This window comes from Cryptomeria japonica, chromosome 4 (genome assembly GCF_030272615.1).
Source record: "Cryptomeria japonica chromosome 4, Sugi_1.0, whole genome shotgun sequence".
Classification (NCBI taxonomy): Eukaryota; Viridiplantae; Streptophyta; class Pinopsida; order Cupressales; family Cupressaceae; genus Cryptomeria; species Cryptomeria japonica.
The window spans coordinates 372,649,805-372,669,371 of NC_081408.1; positions in this window are offsets into that span (position 1 = coordinate 372,649,805).

A 19,567-nucleotide genomic window follows, 5' to 3' on the forward strand; every position below is an offset into this window, starting at 1 on the left:
TGGGGGATCTAGAAAGAAAGAAACAAGCACATCTTCAGGGATACTTCTCTCACCCAGGCTGTTGTTTTCCAGAAAATTCAAAGGGCTATTGTTGAGAACATTAGGATCATTGGAGAACCATGCAATTCTGTCAACCCCATGGAAACTCACATTTTCAACTCCTGGAATCTGAAGAGTGTTGTTAGTACTGATTCTAAACAAAGCAAGAGACTTGAAGCCAAATGGCACTCTCCCCCTCATGGTTGGCTCAAAATCAACTTTGACGGAGCTGCCAAAGGCAATCCTGGTCCAACGGGATGTGGTGCAATTCTCAGAGGTGAAAATGGCAGTTGTAAGGAAATTATTATTGTTCTTATAGGTTGCCAAACTAACCACATGGTGGAAGCTATGGCTACTCTCCAAAGCATTCTCCTGGCTAAAAGATGGAACTGCCCCTATCTATGGATTGAGGGGGACTCTAACAACATCATCAAATGCCTAAAAGGAACTTCTAAGCATTCATGGCCTATCAATGACATTATAAAGGCTGCTAGAGATCTCATCAACACATTTGATAAATGTTTTATTTCCCACATTTATCATGAAGCTAATGGTCCATCTGACTGGGCAGCCAATGTGGCGGTCAATCATAACAATAGGGTTACTTGGAAGAGTGAGGAGGGTCTCTCCAATGACGTCAGATCGATCATTTTCATGGATCGATATAACTGCACCCCAAATATCACAAATGGACAAAATAATGATTAAAATGATTAATAGGATGGCTATGACTAATAATCATTGTGTCTGTACCATTAATGACAAGACAAATGCCACCTTTTCCCAGGCTTTCTGGGTATATGGGGTCGCTTCGAGAAATTTCTTTCTTGTAGCTTTCTGCAACTCTCGGCCTTCTGTTTTGAATAGCGAAACAATGGGAGGAAATAGGCGTCGCTATGGGCCCAACAACTGTAAGGAGTGGAAACAAAAGGAGTTTATTTGGAGCATCTTGCAAAAGGGAGGATTTACGAAGTTTATGGAGAGACTCCATGGGAGGGATGCCACAATCACTAATTTTTTCTGCAAAAATTGGAGGAAGGGCACCCTGAAGATGGTAGATCAAATTATCTCCATTGATGAAGACCTCATTGCTCAAGTCATGGGTCTTCACAGGGAAGGAAGCAATTACTACAGAGACAAAAAACTTAGCAAGGAGGCAATTGAGCGATCCCCTGAAATGACAAAGGAGAAGAAGCACCTCGTAAAGCTAAGCAAGACCTACTACCCACCTAGTGCATTTGTTAAGCCATGGAGGGAGGTTTTTTTTGCTATTATGCGATACATTACCTTGGATGGCAGATTCACCAAAGTGTATGGCTATCATTTTGTATTGCTCAACCATTTCAGGTATGATGAAAAAGTTAATATACCATATTTCCTGACTTGTTCAATGAATGCTACCATTAAAGCCCATAGAGAGAACCCTAAGGGTGATACAACCATGCACCAAGGTCTTATGGTTTTAATTTATGACCATTTAAAAGCTAACCAAATTGCTCGTCCCCATCCTTCTATCTCTGAGTTTGAGGAGGAAGGGTTGGATTCTGGTTTTTCTATGGGTGATGAGTCTGAAAGTGATTCGATAAGTGAGTTAGAGGAGAGTCTGGAAGAATCTGAAGCCGAACTTAGTAAGAAAAGAAAACAGGTGAGTACTAAGCCTTCTTCTTCTAGGGGTAAGAAAAAAACTAAAGAAAAGGTTTTCCAGATTCATTCCTCCTCCTCGAAAGAGGTCTCTGAGGATTCTGAGAAGGATGAACCCCAGTCCCCTCGGAAAAAGAAAACTAAAACTTCCATTCAGATAAGGAACAAACAGAAAAGGTAGGACAATTGTGAAATGGAATTGGAGATAAAGTGCAGAGAAAGGATCCTGACATTGACCAAAAAGTGGAGGATGAGATCACAGGGGGAGGTTTGGATTAGAGGGTTGGTGGAAATGTCGATCAGATCACTAGTGGCGATGTTCCCAATAATGAACAGGACAATCCTGGTGAGAAAAGCCCCCTTTCAAATCCTCCTATTGAGGGTTTGAAAGGGTTTGTGGACACCCTTGATTGGTTAATTAACAATCACAAGAAAGTTGTGGAGGATAATAAGAACCTAAGCCATAGGGTCCAAATTCTAGAGACAATCAGTATTGGTAAAGGCAAATCTATGGCGGAATATGTTGAGGATTTGAGTAAAACTGTTGCTAGAGCCGAAGAGATTAGAGGTTCCTTCAACCCTAGGTTTGAGCAAATTGAGAAGGCCCTGGCAGAGATAAAAACTAATGACAATGCTACGTACCAGAGAATGGCGGAAACTAACAACAATTTCAACAAAATTGAAAAATGCCTCAAAAGTATTGTTGAACAAAGCTATGGAATTTTGAAGGCCTCGGCTAACAATACCAAAATTCTCATCAGCAAACTGGAGAGCTAGAAGGATTCCCTGGAGCTAGAACCTGACACTGAAGACATGGGAGAGGTGCAATGATGGGATGGGGTTTGGGATAAACTAGCCTAGTTTATGCTCTTGGGTCCTTTCCTGGATCACTTGGTGTTCCCCTCACACCCTAGGGTCTCTAGGACTACCTTTGCTTGAGGAATCCCTTGACCTTGCCCAATCCACCCACCAATGAGTTGCTTTGCTGCTCCTAAGGTCTCACCTACTCATGAGACTCAAACCCCTTACTATGGCTAATAAGGGCTAAGGTTTGCTTCACACTTTCCAAGGTCTTAGAAAGGTTAAATCAGGTCTCAAACCATGTTTTATATCCCTCCATGTGCCCCCAAGAAGTTGCTACCTTCATCTTTTCTACCGATTTCACTGTTTTGTGTTTTTGCTTACAAAACAGAGCTACAAGGATTAGGACCAATTAGGCCTCCTAACCGGTCTTCTAGGGCTCCCTCTCACAAACGATGCACAAACAACCCTAACACCCAAAATGGACTACCATTCAATTGGCAAGGGCTCAAGGATTTTCTAGGTTTTGGGCCTCCAAGTGGCCGTACAGTGCCTAGGGCGAATTTTGGGGTTTTTAAGGGTTTTGTCGTCTGCTTGGGTCACTGTGAAGGTTTTGTGTGTTAGCCACCTTGTTTGGATTGGTGGAGGCTCCTCCTTCACACCAATGATGCTTCTAACACTCCTCTACACCTCCTCCAAATGATGTACTCTCCTCTGTCCAACCTTGCTCTCCAAGACCTCTACAATCTAACCTCTCCTAACCGGGCACTATCCAGTCTCACCTGGGAGTAGGTCTTTGCTTGGCCTTCCTGCATTTTCAAGGGCCCTTCTTGTTTTTCAGTATGGTACAAGGTCTGTACTCTCATTCCCCATGGTTTCATGGTGGTTCCACAATGGGGAATGGAGTTAAGACTTCATTTACACAATCCTGTCCAAAACTGGACAGTAAGAAGACAGTTTACAAACTATTTACAAACACACTCACTTTGCAAGTAAAAACCTAAACTAATTGCTTAAAATGAAAGTATTTGCACCATGAAAAACAACCCACATAGATTTGGACGTTTCTCAATCCATTAACTTTCTTGTTTTCTTCATTCAAACTAACTGGTAACAGTTTTACAGTCTCAATTTGTTTTCTTTGCTAGGGTCGTACAATGTCTGACATCCAACCCATGAATTTAGGGTTTGCAAGTAATTATACTACCTTTGCCTTGGTCTGTGTGCCCAAACTAGGGTTTTCCACGCTAACCTAAAGAACTTGACATCATGGTGGAAAAGTTGCTTGACAACTTTTAAAAGTTGTCATGCAACTTTTGAGCAACTTTCCCAATGTTGCTTTTTATGACTCCTAGACCCACAATGGGCCAACCCAAGGACACCACCATGTTAGAAAGGACCCCTAAACACTTCAAGGACACACATACCCTCCATTTTCAAGAAAATCAAAAACTTGACTCATGACCCCTGAGATCTCCACTAGAACCCTAACTAGGACCTAGTCTAGCACACATGAGCTCATAGCTCTTATTCATGTACAATGGCTTCATAAGAAGCATAACACCAACAAAACAAAGATAGAGAAAGAGTTTGGAAGGGTTCTCCTGCACCATACTCCCCCTCTGCACAAAACTTAAGAAATAGAAGAAGAGATGAGAGCCGAGTCTATTCCAAGTGCCTTGAACCTGCTCTCCTCCACCCATGTAGCTTCAAATACTGGTTGATCTACCCATTCCACTAAGTGCTCCATGTAGACCTGATGTATAGTTGTCTTCTTCACCCTTGATTCCAAGATCTCCTCTGATTTAGGCTTCTTCACCTGTGGTAAGACATTAACATCAAGGTCCTGCAGTACCTTGGCTTGGTTCTCAGTTTGCCCTGCTATCTCACCCTTGTACATGATCAGGTCAGCTACATTAAAGACTGGTGATATAGCTAAATCTGAAGGCAGGTCAACTTTGTAGGCATTCTTACCATATTGCGACAGGATTCTACAAGGTCCTACCCTTCTCATCTGCAGTTTGGTAGGCTTACCACCTTGCATCCTAGCTTTGCTCAAATGTACCATCACATAGTCACCCACCTTAAACTGAACTTCTCTCCTTTTCTCATCCACTTTGGCTTTCAGTTTTTGAGTGGATTCAAGGATGGGCTTCTTAACTTGCTCCTGAACTTCCTTGACGGTTTGAGTGAAGTCTTTTGCTTGCCCACTCTTCATTTCCAAACTACCAAGGTCTCTCAACTCACATACTCCTCTTGGATGTCTGGCATAGACAACCTCAAAAGGACTTCTACCGGTGGTTCTATTCACACTGTCATTATATGCATACTTTGCTTGAGAAATGATTAGGTCCCATGTTTGGCCATACTCCTTAGTTAAACACCTCAACACGTTACCTAACACCCTATTGATGACTTCAGTCTGCCCATCTGTTTGTGGATGGTAAGCTGAGCTAAATGACAAGTTAGTTCCTAGTCTCCTCCATAATGTTTGCCAAAAATGACCCATGAACTTGTTGTCCCTGTTTGAAACAATGCTTAAAGGGAGTCCATGAATCCGAACAATCTCTTTGAAGAAGAGATGTGCAACATAGCTTGCATCATGTGTAGTCTTACATGGGATAAAATGACTCATCTTGGAAAATCTATCTACTACCACATAGATGATGTCCATACCTATTTTTGTCTTGGGAAGTCCTACTACAAAGTCCATGCTTAGACATTCCCAAGGTCTATTAGGGACTGGTAATGGTTGATACAAACTGGCATTGCTTGATCCACCTTTGGCTCTTTGGCATACACCACACTGTTCTACATATCTTTTCACATCCCTTGGCAACTTTGGCCAATAGTAGTACCTTTGTACTAAATCCAACATTTTGTTAACTCCAAAGTGTCCACTTAAACAACCATTATGTTTTTCTTGGATGAGGTTCTCCCTCGTGGATCCCCTTGGTACACACAACTGGTTACCCTTGAACAAGAGACCATTTTGGAGAGTGTACTCTGCATACTCACCATGGAAATGGCTCTCAAACTCTTTGCAAACCTTGTAAGCTGTTGAGAATTCTTCATCTCCTTCATAGAGGTCTTTGAAACCTTCTATTCCTATGCTCTGCAATTGTAACTCTTGAACTGTCAACAACTTCCTGCTTAATGCATCGGCCACCCTGTTAAGCTGCCCCTTCTTATGCTTGATGGTGAAGGTGAAGGATTGGAGGTATTCCATCCATTTCAGATGCCTATTGCTTAGCTTCTCTTGAGTGTTTATGTAACTCAATGCCTGATTGTCTGTGAACACTACAAATTCTTTTGGAAGTAGGTAATGCCTCCATTTCCTTAGAGACTGCACTAATGCATACAACTCTAGGTCATAGGCTGAGTACTTCTTCTTTGCTTCATTAAGCTTCTCATTGAAAAATGCCACAGGTCTACCCTCTTGACTCAATACACCGCCTACTGCAACTCCACCTGCATCACACTCCAAGGTGAATAGCTTATCAAACGTAGGTAGGAGAAGGATAGGTTTTGTGGCTACTTCCTGTTTCAACAATTGAAATGCTTTGTCTACCTGCTCAGTCCATTCAAACTTAGTTTTAAGACCTCCTTTAATGGTGTCAAGGACTGGTGCACATATACCACTGAAATTCCTCATAAATTTCCTATAGAATTGAGCTAATCCATGGAAACTTCTAACTTCAGTCCTTGTTTTAGGTGCAGGCCAATTCAAGATTGCCTCCACTTTGCTTGGATCCATCTTCAAGGTTCCCTTAGACACCACAAATCCTAGGTAAACCAGCTCTTACTTCAAGAAGTCACACTTCTCAAGGTTGATGGATAATTTCTCCTCATACAACCTCTCTAAAACTAACCTCAAATGCTCAAGGTGCTCTTCCTTGGTTCTGCTATAGATGAGAATATCATCTAGGTACACTACCACAAATCTGCCTATGAAATCCTTCAACACCTCATTCATCAACCTCATGAAGGTGCTTGGAGCATTAGTAAGCCCAAATGGCAACACAAGCCACTCATACAATCCATCTGTGGTTTTAAAAGCGGTCTTCCACTCATCACCCTCCTTAATTCTTATCTAGTGATAACCACTTTTAAGGTCTAGCTTGGTAAAATACATAGCCCCTCCTAAACAGTCCATTAGATCCTCTATTCTAGGAATAGGAAACCTATACCTTATGGTAATCCTATTGATTTCTCTTGAGTCAGTGCAAAGTCTCCACTTACCTCCTTTTTTTGATGCTAGCACTACCAAGACTGCACATGGGCTGATGCTCTTCTTAATCGGTCCTTGTTCCAATAACTCCTGCACTTGCCTTGCTACTTCCTTATTCTAATCAGGTGTGAGCTTATATACAACCTTGTTAGGTAAGGATGCACCAGGAATAAAGTCTATTTGATGACTTATGGACCTTCTTGGTGGGAGTGTTGCAAGTGCTCCATCACTCACTATGTCCTTATACTCTTGCAACATTTGCTTTACCTCCTTGGGTACTTCTGCCTGCAACTTGTCTGCTTTCTCACTTGGCTTCACAAAGATGGCACACTTCACTATCTCCTCCTCATGTAGCAAATTTAGGAACTCTTTACCAGTAGCCATTAAAACACTAGGTGTTTTTGAAGTGCCCTCTTCATCCTCTGTCAAAGACTAAATCTTGAAGGTCTTGCTGTCCTTCTTAAAGGATATGGAGTTCTCCTCTCCATCATAAATCACCTTCCTGTCAAATTGCCAGGGTCTTCCTAGCAACAAGTGACATGCATCCATAGGTAACACATCACAAAGGATCTTATCCTTATATCCTCCAATAGAAAACTCTACCCAAGTTTGCTCATTGACTAGCACATTCTGTCCTTTGTTCAACCAAGTCACTTTGTAAGGATTGGTGTGGGGTATTCTTGTGAGTTTCAACTTCCTAACTGCCTCTTCTGAGATGATGTTGTTAGTTGAGCCTGTATCAACTATCACCTTGCACACTTTACCAAGAACTTTGCACCTCACCCTAAACAATGCTCTCCTATGTTTGGGTTCCTCCTTAATCGTCTGTCTGATCAAAATCCTATTAAACATCAGATTCTCACCAACTTCTGATTCAATTTGGTCCACATCCGGTGTCTTGCTGCTTGAAGAGTCTTCTTGTGCATAAGCAACCCTCTTCCCACTATTTGATGATGTAGGTTTGTCAGGGCATCTATATGTCGGGTGTCCCAATTGTCCACAATTGTAACACTTCATAGTTGCAAAATAGGAGTTACCTCTACCAGTACCTCTACCCCTATTTGGACCCTCTTGTGCACCTCTTCCTCTAGAGTGTCCTCCTCTGATATTGGTTTCACTACCATGCTCAGTCAACTTGGCTTCTCCTTGGTTCCTTGGCTCATTTGTCTTGCTTTGGTAACCACCTCAGTGATTCACTTGATCTCTACCTCTGCCTCTACCCCTGTTATTGGAGTCTCCTTTCCTTTTGTTCCTCTCTTCTACCTTGACAGCAAGCTGATGACATTTCTGAATAGTAGTAGGAGTCCATAGGCTTATCTCCTCCTGAATGTTCCACTTTAGGCCGCTTAGATACCTAGCCACCTTAATAGATTCATCTTCTTGAACCTTTGATCTAAGACAAAGTTTTTGGAACTCTTCGGTGTAGGAAGTTACATCAAGATCTTTCTATTTCAATCCTTGTCTCTTCTTATGAAGCTAGATTTCATAATCCTCTGGTAAGTAGTTCTCCTTAATCTTACTCACCATAGCTTTCCAATTTGCAATAGGTAGCTTCCCCATGCTAACCCTTTCTTCTTGCAGGTACTTCCACCATGTCAAAGTTGCTCCCCTTAATCTTGATTTGGCAACTTTAGCCTTCTGAGCCTTTGTCACTCCTTCACACTCAAAGTGGTTTTCCATGCCCTCAATCCATTCCATAATAGTGTCTATGTCCATTCTTCCACTGAAATGTGGCAATCCTTCAAAGGCTTTGGTGTTCAAGGCCTTAATAGCCTTCACAAAAGGTTCTTCATTGAACAAGGGATCTGGTTCAGGAATTATGTCATCTATGTCTATAGTTCTCTTGCTTTTACCCTTGGTGTCTTCATCCCAAGGTTCATGTGTTCTCTGATCCACCACTTCTCGCAGTTTATCCCTTATCTCACTCATTGCTGCTTCAAGGAGTCTATTCTTCTCCTTCTGCTCTTCTACTTCTCTAGCCAGCTCTGCATTAGTAACCATTTTGCTCTCCCCTACTGATTCACCAGTATATAGAGACATACACAGTCCAACAAGTCTTTAACTTGCTCTGATACCAATTTGATGGGATGGGGTTTGGGATAGACTAGCCTAGTCTATGCTCTTGGATCCTTTCCTGGATCATTTGGTGTTCCCCTCACACCCTAGGGTCTCTAGGACTTCCTTTGCTTGAGGAATCCCCTGACCTTGCCCAATCCACCCACCAATGAGTTGCTTTGCTGCTCCTAAGGTCTCGCCTACTCATGAGACTCAAACCCCTTGCTATGGCTAATAAGGGCTAAGGTTTGCTTCACACTTTCCAAGGTCTTAGAAATGTTAAATCAGGTCTCAAACCATGTTTTACATCCCTCCATGTGCCCCCAAGAAGTTGCTACCTTCATCCTTTCTACCGATTTTACTGTTTTGTGTTTTTGCTTACAAAACAGGGCTACAAGGATTAAGACCAATTAGGCCTCCTAACCGGTTTTCTAGGGCTCCCTCTCACAAATGATGCACAAACAACCCTAACACCCAAAATGGACTTCCATTCAATTGGTAAGGGCTCAAGGATTTTCTAGGTTTTGGGCCTCCAAGTGGCCGTACAGTGCTTAGGGCGAATTTTGGGGTTTTTAAGGGTTTTGTGAGGGTTTTGTGGTCTACCTAGGTCACTGTGAAGGTTTTGTGTGTTAGCCACCTTGTTTATATTGGTGGAGGCTCCTCCTTCACACCAATGATGCTTCTAACACTCCTCTACACCTCCTCCAAAGGATGTACTCTCCTCTATCCAACCTTGCTCTCCAAGACCTCTGCAATCTAACCTCTCCTAATCGGGCACTGTCCAATCTCGCCTAGGAGTAGGTCTTTGCTTGGCCTTCCTGCATTTTCAAGGGCCCTGCTTGTTTTGTAGTATGGTACAAGGTCTGCACTCTCATTCCCTATGTTTTCATGGTGGGTCCACAATGGGGAATGGAGTTAAGACTTCATTTACACAATCCTGTCCAAAACTGGACAGTAAGAAGACAGTTTACAAACTATTTACAAACACACTCACTCTACAAGTAAAAACCTAAACTAATTGCTTGAAATGAAATTATTTACACCATGACAAACATCCCACATAGATTTGGACGTTTCTTAATCCATTAACTTGCTTGTTTTCTTCATTCAAACTGATTGGTAACAATTTTATAGTCTCAGTCTGTTTTCTTTGCTAGGGTCGTACAATTTCTGACATCCAACCCATGAATTTAGGGTTTGCAAGTACTTATACTACCTTTGCCTCGGTCTATGTGCCCAAACTAGGGTTTTCCATGCTAACCTAAAGAACTTGACATCATGGTGGAAAAGTTGCTTGACAACTTTTAAAAGTTGTCATGCAACTTTTGAGCAACTTTCCCAATGTTGCTTTTTATGACTCCTAGACCCATAATGGGCCAACCTAAGGACACCACCATGTTAGAAAGGACCCCTAAACACTTCAAGGACACACATACCCTCCATTTTCAAGAAAATCACAATCTTGACTCATGACCCCTAAGATCTCCACTCGGACCCTAACTAGGACCTAGTCTAGCACACATGAGCTCATAGCTCTTATTCATGTACAATGGCTTCATAAGAAGCATAACACCAACAAAACAAAGAAAGAGAAAGAGTTTGGAAGGGTGCTCCTGCACCATGCAAGGACCTAGAACGAGGACCAACGACAAAAAGAAGCAAAAGAAGCCAAACAAGGAAATGGAAAAACTCAAAGTTGCTTCGGCAAACTATGACCAATTGGTCAATAAGGTGGCTGATTTTCTTAAGTCTTTTTAGTTGTTTGTTATTTAGGTCTTTTCTCTTATTATTTCGCTTTGTTGTTCCTTTCTTTTGCTGTCCGTTCGGTTTACTAACCTTTTTGCCAATCTTTTCTAAACTATTTCTTTGCTGGTCTGGATGCTCTATGCTGAACTATCTTATGCTCCTATGTTAAAGGTTTCAGGTCCTTAAAACCTATTTTTCATATTAATCAGAACAATACCTTTATTAAATCTTAATTTCAACAAATACTTATCCAATCTAGTATACTAGGCTCCAGGGGCTTGTTTTAATCCATAAAGAGCTTTCTTCAGTTTGCATACCATATCTCTATCATTTAATAATGAAAATCCATCATGCTGCTCAATATAGACTTCTTCCTCAAGATCACCATTCAAAAAATCTAACTTGACATCCATCTAATATACCTTGAAATATATATAGATAGTATATGCAAGCAATAGTCTAACAACTTCAAGTCTAGCTACCGGAGCAAAGGTCTCCTCATAATTGGTGCAGTCACTGGTTAGGAGGTACCTCAAAGAGATCAATCCGGACTGGGTAGCAAGAGTAAACACAATAGAAACAAGAGGATATGATGGAGGTAGTTCGAAAATGAATGAATTAGATCATGAAAACTGATTACAGATAACCAGTAACATCAGGTTTAAAAGATTCGGCTCACTGGCATGCTACATACATGCTCAATTATAGAATCAGTCAACTTCGAACCTCTAAACCTTAAGATCTATCTATTATCTTCTATGGAATTAAATTCTAATGCTCAATTGCAATGATTTATATGATCAAGAGGGATCTGATTGGCCTAAGAGGGATCAAATGCCAAAGAACAAGATCAAATGTGTAAAACCAATAGGTCGACCTCTACCAAATAGATTCTTTTGAAAAATCCAAAGGATGAAGTGCGGATCAAAGGGAAGGTAGGCCACATGCCAAGGAACATCAAAATCACCAAACTAGGCCTCACAAGCTACAGAAGGGATCCAGGAGATTCATCAATGCAAAAATATCTTAGAATCCATAATCGATAACTTGTCGATAAATGATCCAAATGCTCCACAATTTAGGAATAAGGAAGATGATCATGTCCTCAAGCAAAATCCAGCTCCACAAGATCCGATGAGCCAATGCAAGAAAATGCAGAAAGAAATGTTGAAACTGCAAAACATAAAAGAAACAAAAAAGAAATATTTTTGGTTGATGCAAGATTGCCAAGAACCGGGGATGCTCCGGCATCAATAATCAATTCCTTCTTTGTATGAATATCCATTGCATACCAATCTTTCTTTATTTCTGACCACTTCACCAGCTTCATTCAATTTGTTCCTGAATACCTATTTAGTACCATTCACATTCTTATCTTTAGGTCTAGGCACAAGCTCCCATGTGTTATTCTTTTCAATCTGATTCAATTCTTCTTCCATAGCTCTTATCCAATTGTCATCTTTGCAAGCTTCAACAACATCTTTAGGTTTAATTTTGGAAATCAAACATACTTCTTCAGTAGGTAGCCTTCTTCTAGTCATCGCACCTTTATTTTTATCACCAATAATCTGATTTTTAGAATGATTCAATCTTACATACGTCGGGGTCTTATGATTATTCTATTTTTTCAGGTTCATGTACCTCTCCATCGACAACAGTAATATTTGGGTTAACTGTCTCTACTGGATCATTATGCTTCAATTCTTCAGTCTGAATAGGTGTTAGAACAATATTCTGACCATCATCATATCCGCATGCTCTGATTTCTTTTCCATAGTTCTCATCAACCTTCACATTTGCACTTTCCACTATCTTTCTCAGTCTCTTATTGTAGCACCGGTAGGTGGTATCACCTTTTATATGAACTCGGTTGAATGTGTAAACAACAATGCTAATGTTAGGCCCAATATGGAAAGCTAATGTACTGAGAGGGGAGGGGTGAATCAGTACTTCAAAACTTTTCTTCAATAATAACTTTACTGTTATGCATAAACCGAATAGTGCAGTAACATAATACAAAGCTAAAACAAATAGATAACAATCATACATGATTCACTCCATAACACATATATTTTGGTTACATAGAAACTCTTGGTTAGAGAGAAAAACTGCGGTGGGGATGGCACCCACAACTTCACTACTGCAATAATAAAGAGTGCTCGATTAGAGCTACATGTTTAGCTATTTCTGATAGCTTACCCTGTTAGGAGTAACAAGATATGTTAGATCTACCTTGCTAAAGGATTTACTACACTTAATCTAAATGTTGCACCTGGTTAGAGGCTTTACAATTTATAGACTTGATTAGAGTCTTTTACCCTGTTAAAGGTTTCTCTTACAACTTCAAAAATATTACAATAAATCATTACAAATATCTGCAACTTTACATCTGGAATGTTATAGCAGATTCTATGTGCTCAGAACAGATTACCTTGCTTGTAGCATACCTCGGTAACCCATATAGTAACTCGGTAAACCCTTATGTTTACTCTGTTCTTTGACCGTTCTCTGAAAACCTTCTCGGTGACCTCTGTGTCTCTGTAACAGTCTTCTTACACTCATGCACACACACTTTTTAATTCTTAACTCATGTTGTATAAATAGATCTCTTATGTCGGTGATCCATTCATTGCTTCGATCTTACAAATATGTTTTATTGAATGAATAACCATGCAAGATATTTCATTGGTTAGATGACATCAAAATCATACACAATCTTTAAGTGCAATTTCCAATGTGATAACGGTTCTATGTGCCTCGATTTTGTAACACGTTTTCATAAGTATGTCCAGGTTCAATGAATCTGGTAACACGTTTAACTCGGTGTATATCAACTCGGTGTGTCATCTTTGTTGCTCGGTAGACAGCTCGGTGTAAACTACGCTCTGAGACTACTTTCTTCTGTAACCGACTAGACTGTGCATACCGATTGAATATCTCGGTAGTAGTAACTGACTAGAGTATATAGAATAACTTTGAACATAAAACTAATGGCAACTTGATAAGTAGTAGCAATCTCCCCTTTTGACATTAGTTGAGATGTTTGACAAAAAATACTTTCAAAGTTGTAACTCAATAATCTATATACTTGCAAAATTTGACTATACTGACAGCATATACAATAGTCAATGAAATAATATATCCAGATATACTCCCCTTATCGATATACTATACAAAACTCTGATTTTGCATGCTCAGTGATCAATGTTCTGTGTGCTGCTTTTGATCTTTGCTTACTGTCATGTTCACTGCTCTTGGATACTCTGCTTTCTCTACTCGGTATACTCCCCCTATATACTATACTCCTTTTGTTTGATACTATATCACTCCCCAATACTGTATTACTCCCCCTTTTTTGACAAACATCAAAACTTAATTACCATTCGGAGGTGGTAACTGATCAAAAATGGATTTGTACTTGGTCCGTGCTTCGGTGAGAGCGATAGAGAGTGCATTCTTTACACTGTCCATTAAATAATTTTGTGCTTGAATATCAACCAATAATGATATTAAGTCATCTAGAGTGCTTCCCTCTTGTGTAGTAGATAGGGAGGTGGCTCGGTTGATCTGTTCTTGGACGGATGAAAGATGAGGAAGGAATAATGTCTGAAGTGTCATTATGTCCATCCTGATCTTGTGTTCTTCATTTCTTAGGTCCAATTGTTGAGCCACGAGCTGTTGTAGCTTTGTATAAAAATTCTGAATTGAATTTGGCTCTGTGGTCAACTTATTTGAGAGATCGGTGATCTCTTTCTCAATTGTCTCTGTTTTATTTTTAATGTCTTTAATGAATAAAGAAAATGTGCAGAGTTTCTGAAATAAATAAAGAATGTGCTTGAGTTGAGGAGTCAACTCAACAATAAATTTGACAAGTTTAACTTTTCCAATAGCTATAGCTTTCTGTACCTCTTCTATCATTTTTGCAATGAGCTCTTTGTCTTTTAGCTTGCTTAAATACTCAGATGCATCGACTCCAGATGTCTCTATCTTTGTTAGGAGTTCATCTAGTTGAGTGTGGATGGCTGCATCAGTTGATACTGTAGCTTCAGGTAGCATATCTATTAAGAGTGCTTTCACCTTCTGAAGTACCTTATTTTTCTTTTGAATGGCCATTTGCTTCTCTTGTTCGGCCTTTGCTTTGCATAGTTCACCGAAATCAATGAGTGCTTGCCCCTTTAATTTTGATATATCGACATTGGGCAACACTATTGGTTTTGACAAATCAACTTTAAAACTATGCTTTTTCATCTTCTTTGCTTTACCTTTCACTGATGGAACTAAGACAATGGCTCGTGAGGCTTGATGACCCTCGATAGGTTGCTCAGTAGAGGCAACACTTTGATCGGTTTCTTTATCCTCTGTAGAGTCCTTTGGTGTCTCGGTACTCGGTGTCTTAGTTGCAACATTCTCAGTGCTAGAAGGTGCTTGAGATGTCTGTTCTTGAGTAGTACCTTCTCTTGTTGTAGACTTGTGACCTTCGGTGCCTTGCTCCATGTCATGAGGGGTTTTGGTTGAGACAGGTTGCTTGACTGGTGGATAAGGCTGAACTTGTTCCGAGACTGATTCACTAGATACAAGTTTTGCATATGCATTGCCTTCTATCATTTCCTATTCCGGTGCCTCTGTATCCATGACATCTTCATCTATTTGAATGGTGTCAGCAGGGTCTTTCTCGGTAACATCAGGATCTTGCTCGGTGACATCAACAATTTCAATTTCAGCTTGCTCACCGGCATCCTTGATTTTAAAGATTTCCTGCCACTTTGCTTTTGTCTCATTTTCAACTTCAATATACAACCCATTCATCAGTTTTAAGGCTCTCTGTTTGACAAGAAACTTTGAGTTGTAGGTTGTCAGATGTTCTTTTATTTCAGCTACTGACATGTCAGGAAATAGATGAACCAGACTTCTTTCTCTAATCTATTTCTCCGAGTCCATTGCATACTTCCACCTATTATCAATATGCAAGTAAAGTTCATTCGGAAGTGACTTAGCTAGTTCCAATGGAGCTAACCAGAATTTTAGAAGTGTGCAGATGACAGCTTCTTCAATTTGTCTCTTCTCATAATTATTTTTGGTTTCATACTTAACGTATCTAAATGATCCAAATCCTCCATATTCTTTCAGATTAGCACAGAAGTTTTCAACACTATGTACATTTACCTTCTTGCTTTTGACAATCTGAAATTTGCTTGCATCCTCTGATTCAGTATCACTAGACTCTTTTGCCAAAATGAGTCTTCGAGTAGATTTCTTTTAGGTCTTTGTTACCTTGGGAACAATAACACTCTTTGTTCTCTTACTCGGTGAAGCTGTAGATGCTCTATAGTTAGGCCGCTTTGGAGGTGGAGTCAGCGAGGCCTTTGATGTGTCTTGTTTCTTTCTCTTCAACACTTTTCCCTTAGGCAATTCAGTGCTTAGTGTTATTGTTGCCTCTTGGGCTTCAGATTCCTCTTCGGTAATGGCAATGGTGCCTTTGACAGGTGTAGAGGAAGAGTCTTCTCTGAATTTCTCCGACAATGCCTTATCATCTTTGTTGCCTTTCTTGTAGCTTTGGGTACTACAATGCTCATCTTTACCTTTTCCTTCACTTCCTCATAGGTTCCATACCTTAGCTCAGTAGCATGCCTTGGTAATGAGAGAAGTGCATCAAATTGTTGTTGTGTGATGTCAAAATTAATCTCATAACCCATCGGTGACAAAGATTGAGTTTTTGGTTCCACAGCATTCACATAACAGTAATCAGTGTCTACTTCAAAACATATGTCATTTTTGTATTTCTCCACTAGTTGGGGTGGAATCCGGTACCTGTTATACATTTTCTCTTAAAATTTACTGAAGTAGTCATCCATAATATCATTGAAATTATCACCTAACTTATTGATGAAGTCATTTATCTGATGGGTGATTGGTCGGTGTAGTTCCCAAACAACTTTATCGACTGATGGAAAGAATTTTTCAAAATAGAAAAACATGCAGACAAGTAATGATCCAAACTTTAGTGTATTAGCCGAGTTGTTCTTCTTTGGCTTCCTGATGGTGTTCAGATTCTCAAACAGGTTCTTCAGCAACACTTCACCTAGATCAATTTTCATTCCCTTTTTCACAATCTTGTATGCCAAGTCTACTGCTGCACAGGGTACACTGTTTTCCCTTGCTGATTGGAAGAAACAGTAACCTATAACTCTAATGGCAAATTTCAGTTCTTCATCAGTGACATTATTCAGTTTCAATCCTCTGCAATTTGATTCCACTCTGGTTAAACTGATCAATTCCTTATGTGATATCATCTTTTGGGCTCAGGCATGATCATAAATGGGGTAACCGGTAATCAGATGAATGATTTCCTTGGTAATCTTAAATAGTTGCTCTTCTAGCCACATGAAATCATCGTGAACTCTGCTTAGAATAAACTTCACCCATTGGGGTTTGAACACACGGGGATAGGTTAGGGCTTTAGTCAATCCCTTGATCTTGATGTGCTCACACTTGTTGTTCAATTTACCATCGGTACACAGCTCATCATAGGTGTCTTTGATTTCAACATGACCGAGTTCTTCAACACGACATTTGGTGAAGAATCTCACATCCTCGACTAATAACACTCTATCCGGGATGAGTGAAAAAGCGGTTTTGTTATCCGGTTCAGAAGCAACTTTGGGAGTCAAAGAGTATTTTACTGAGGGCTTCTCTACATTCTTAACAACAATGGGATCTTGGATCTTAGGTGCCATTTTAGATTTCAGATAAAAGCTAACAAAGGATCCTTCGGGTTTCAGGATTTCAAACGACTGACGCTTTATACTTAGCAGATAATGGCAACTAGATATGATCAGTAAATCAGCTTAGTAATGCGTTGAGATTGATGTAAATACCTTGAATTTTCTTTGTAGGAGGTTTTGATCGCCTTAGATTCGGTTTGCTCTGCTCTCTCGAAAACTTGGTAAGTGAAAATGATCGCGAAAATGCTTTTAAGTACACAATATGCCTTATCGGGCTCCGTGCAGGTTAGGTCAAAAACATTAAATGCTCTCGGTTTCACTTTAAATTTCTTTCCTTTTTCCGCTTTAATTGAGTAACCAAACTTCCTTCATTCACCGACTAGACAGGTTTCCTGTATTCACCGACTTGACAGTTTTCCTGTATAGTGCTTTAAAAGACTTTGATAGAATTTCAAACTTACTATTACATATTAATTATGCAGATTTTGAATTAAGTACATAATAAAATAGGAACTGTTAAGATTTAGCCTTGAGAGAATACAGTCCCTTCATACCTTTACCGATTAATTTGGAATAGGTGCACCTAACTCGGTAGGTAAGGTGCTTTCTTCATTTGACACAATTTCCTTCTTTTTCCAAATCATCTTTAATTTTTCTTTTATTTCCTCAATGTCTTTTCTAGGTTGATCTCTGCAATCTCCAGCCAAGTGTTTAACTTTGTGACAATGAAAACATGCCATACCGGGATTTCTCCATGATCTTTGGTTGTTCATTCCAAACCTTATAAAACGGTTGGCACTTATATGTCCATATCTTCCACAACATTCACACCATATCCTTGTATTGTAATCCCATGGTACTGCAGAATACTGTCGGTAAGGATCTGTGTGAGTTCGGTAACCTCTAACATTTGCTAGGTGTGCATACCACATATAGTTCTTTTGCTTAAACCAACACTTCTCGGTACTATGTCCGTATCTATTGCAGTTTTTACAAAACCCTTTGAATTTTGCCTTCTGATAATTGTTTACAGACTTTGTCCTACATTGATTAGATGTGTAACCATATTTATTGCAATTGTAACAATAACCATTGGACTTAGTGACATTCGGTTGCTTACCTTTTCTGATTTGGCACATGTTGGCAGTGTGACCTTGATTTCCACAGTAGTTGCAAATAGGCTTCTTTCTTTTGATGTGGTTCTTGTTTCCAACTTGCTTTGATGATTCTCCTCTTTCAGTAGTACGAATTCCCTTCTCGGTAGAGTCTTTTCCTTTGTAACCGAGTCCTGCATCCTTGTTGGGTCTTCTTGTATTCAGTTGCTCATCCAACATCTTTGATGCTTCATAACTCTTCTTCAGTGTTTCTTTGGATTTCTTCTCTGTTTTAAGTTCATCGGTCAACCTTGACACTTCAAGTTTCAATGCTTGATTCTCATCATCCTTCAGAATTGCTTCATGATGTGCATAACCTAGTTGATCTAATAGATTTTGTTGAATTCCAGTCATCCTTGTGATTTCATCATTCTTATCAGATACTAAAGTTTCAAGTTGTTGTTTCTCTCTTTCTAGATCTCTTACTTTGTCCTCGACTGTCCTCAATGCATCAAGATTTTCAGTCATCTATGTGCTGAAATGTTCATGTTCTCTTTTCATTGCTTTTAGTTGATCAGCTAGTGCTTTGTTCTTTTCTCTCAATACTCCAATCATTTCTTCAGTCTCTTCAAATATACTATTCTCAGATGATGTCTCAATTTGTTCCACTAACTCTTGAGAGTCCTGCAAATCATCAGATAGTCTTCTTCTCACTTTCAGAGATTTTTGCATTTGCCTTTGCATGTCTGCAATCACTTGATTAGCATGATCCAGTTCTTCTTGCAGATATACAATCCTCCGAGATTGTTTATAGCCTTCCATTGATAAGATCTTTCTCTTTAGGCAGTTAAACCCTTTTCCAAGATTGAAGCTCTGATACCAATTGGTAGGCCCAATATGGAAAGCTAGTGTACTGAGAGGGGAGGGGTGAATCAATACTTCAAAAAATTTCTTCAATAATAAATTTACTATTATGCATAAACCAAATAGTGCAGTAACATAATATAAAGCTAAAACAAATAGATAACAATCATACATGGTTCACTCCATAGCACATATATTTTGGTTACGCAAAAACTCTTGGTTAGAGAGAAAAATTGCGATGGGGATGGCACCCACAACTTCACTACTACAATAATAAAGAGTGCTCGGTTAGAGCTACATGTTTAGCTATTTCTGATAGCTTACCCTGTTAGGAGTAACAAGATCTATTAGATCTACCTTGCTAAAGGATTTTA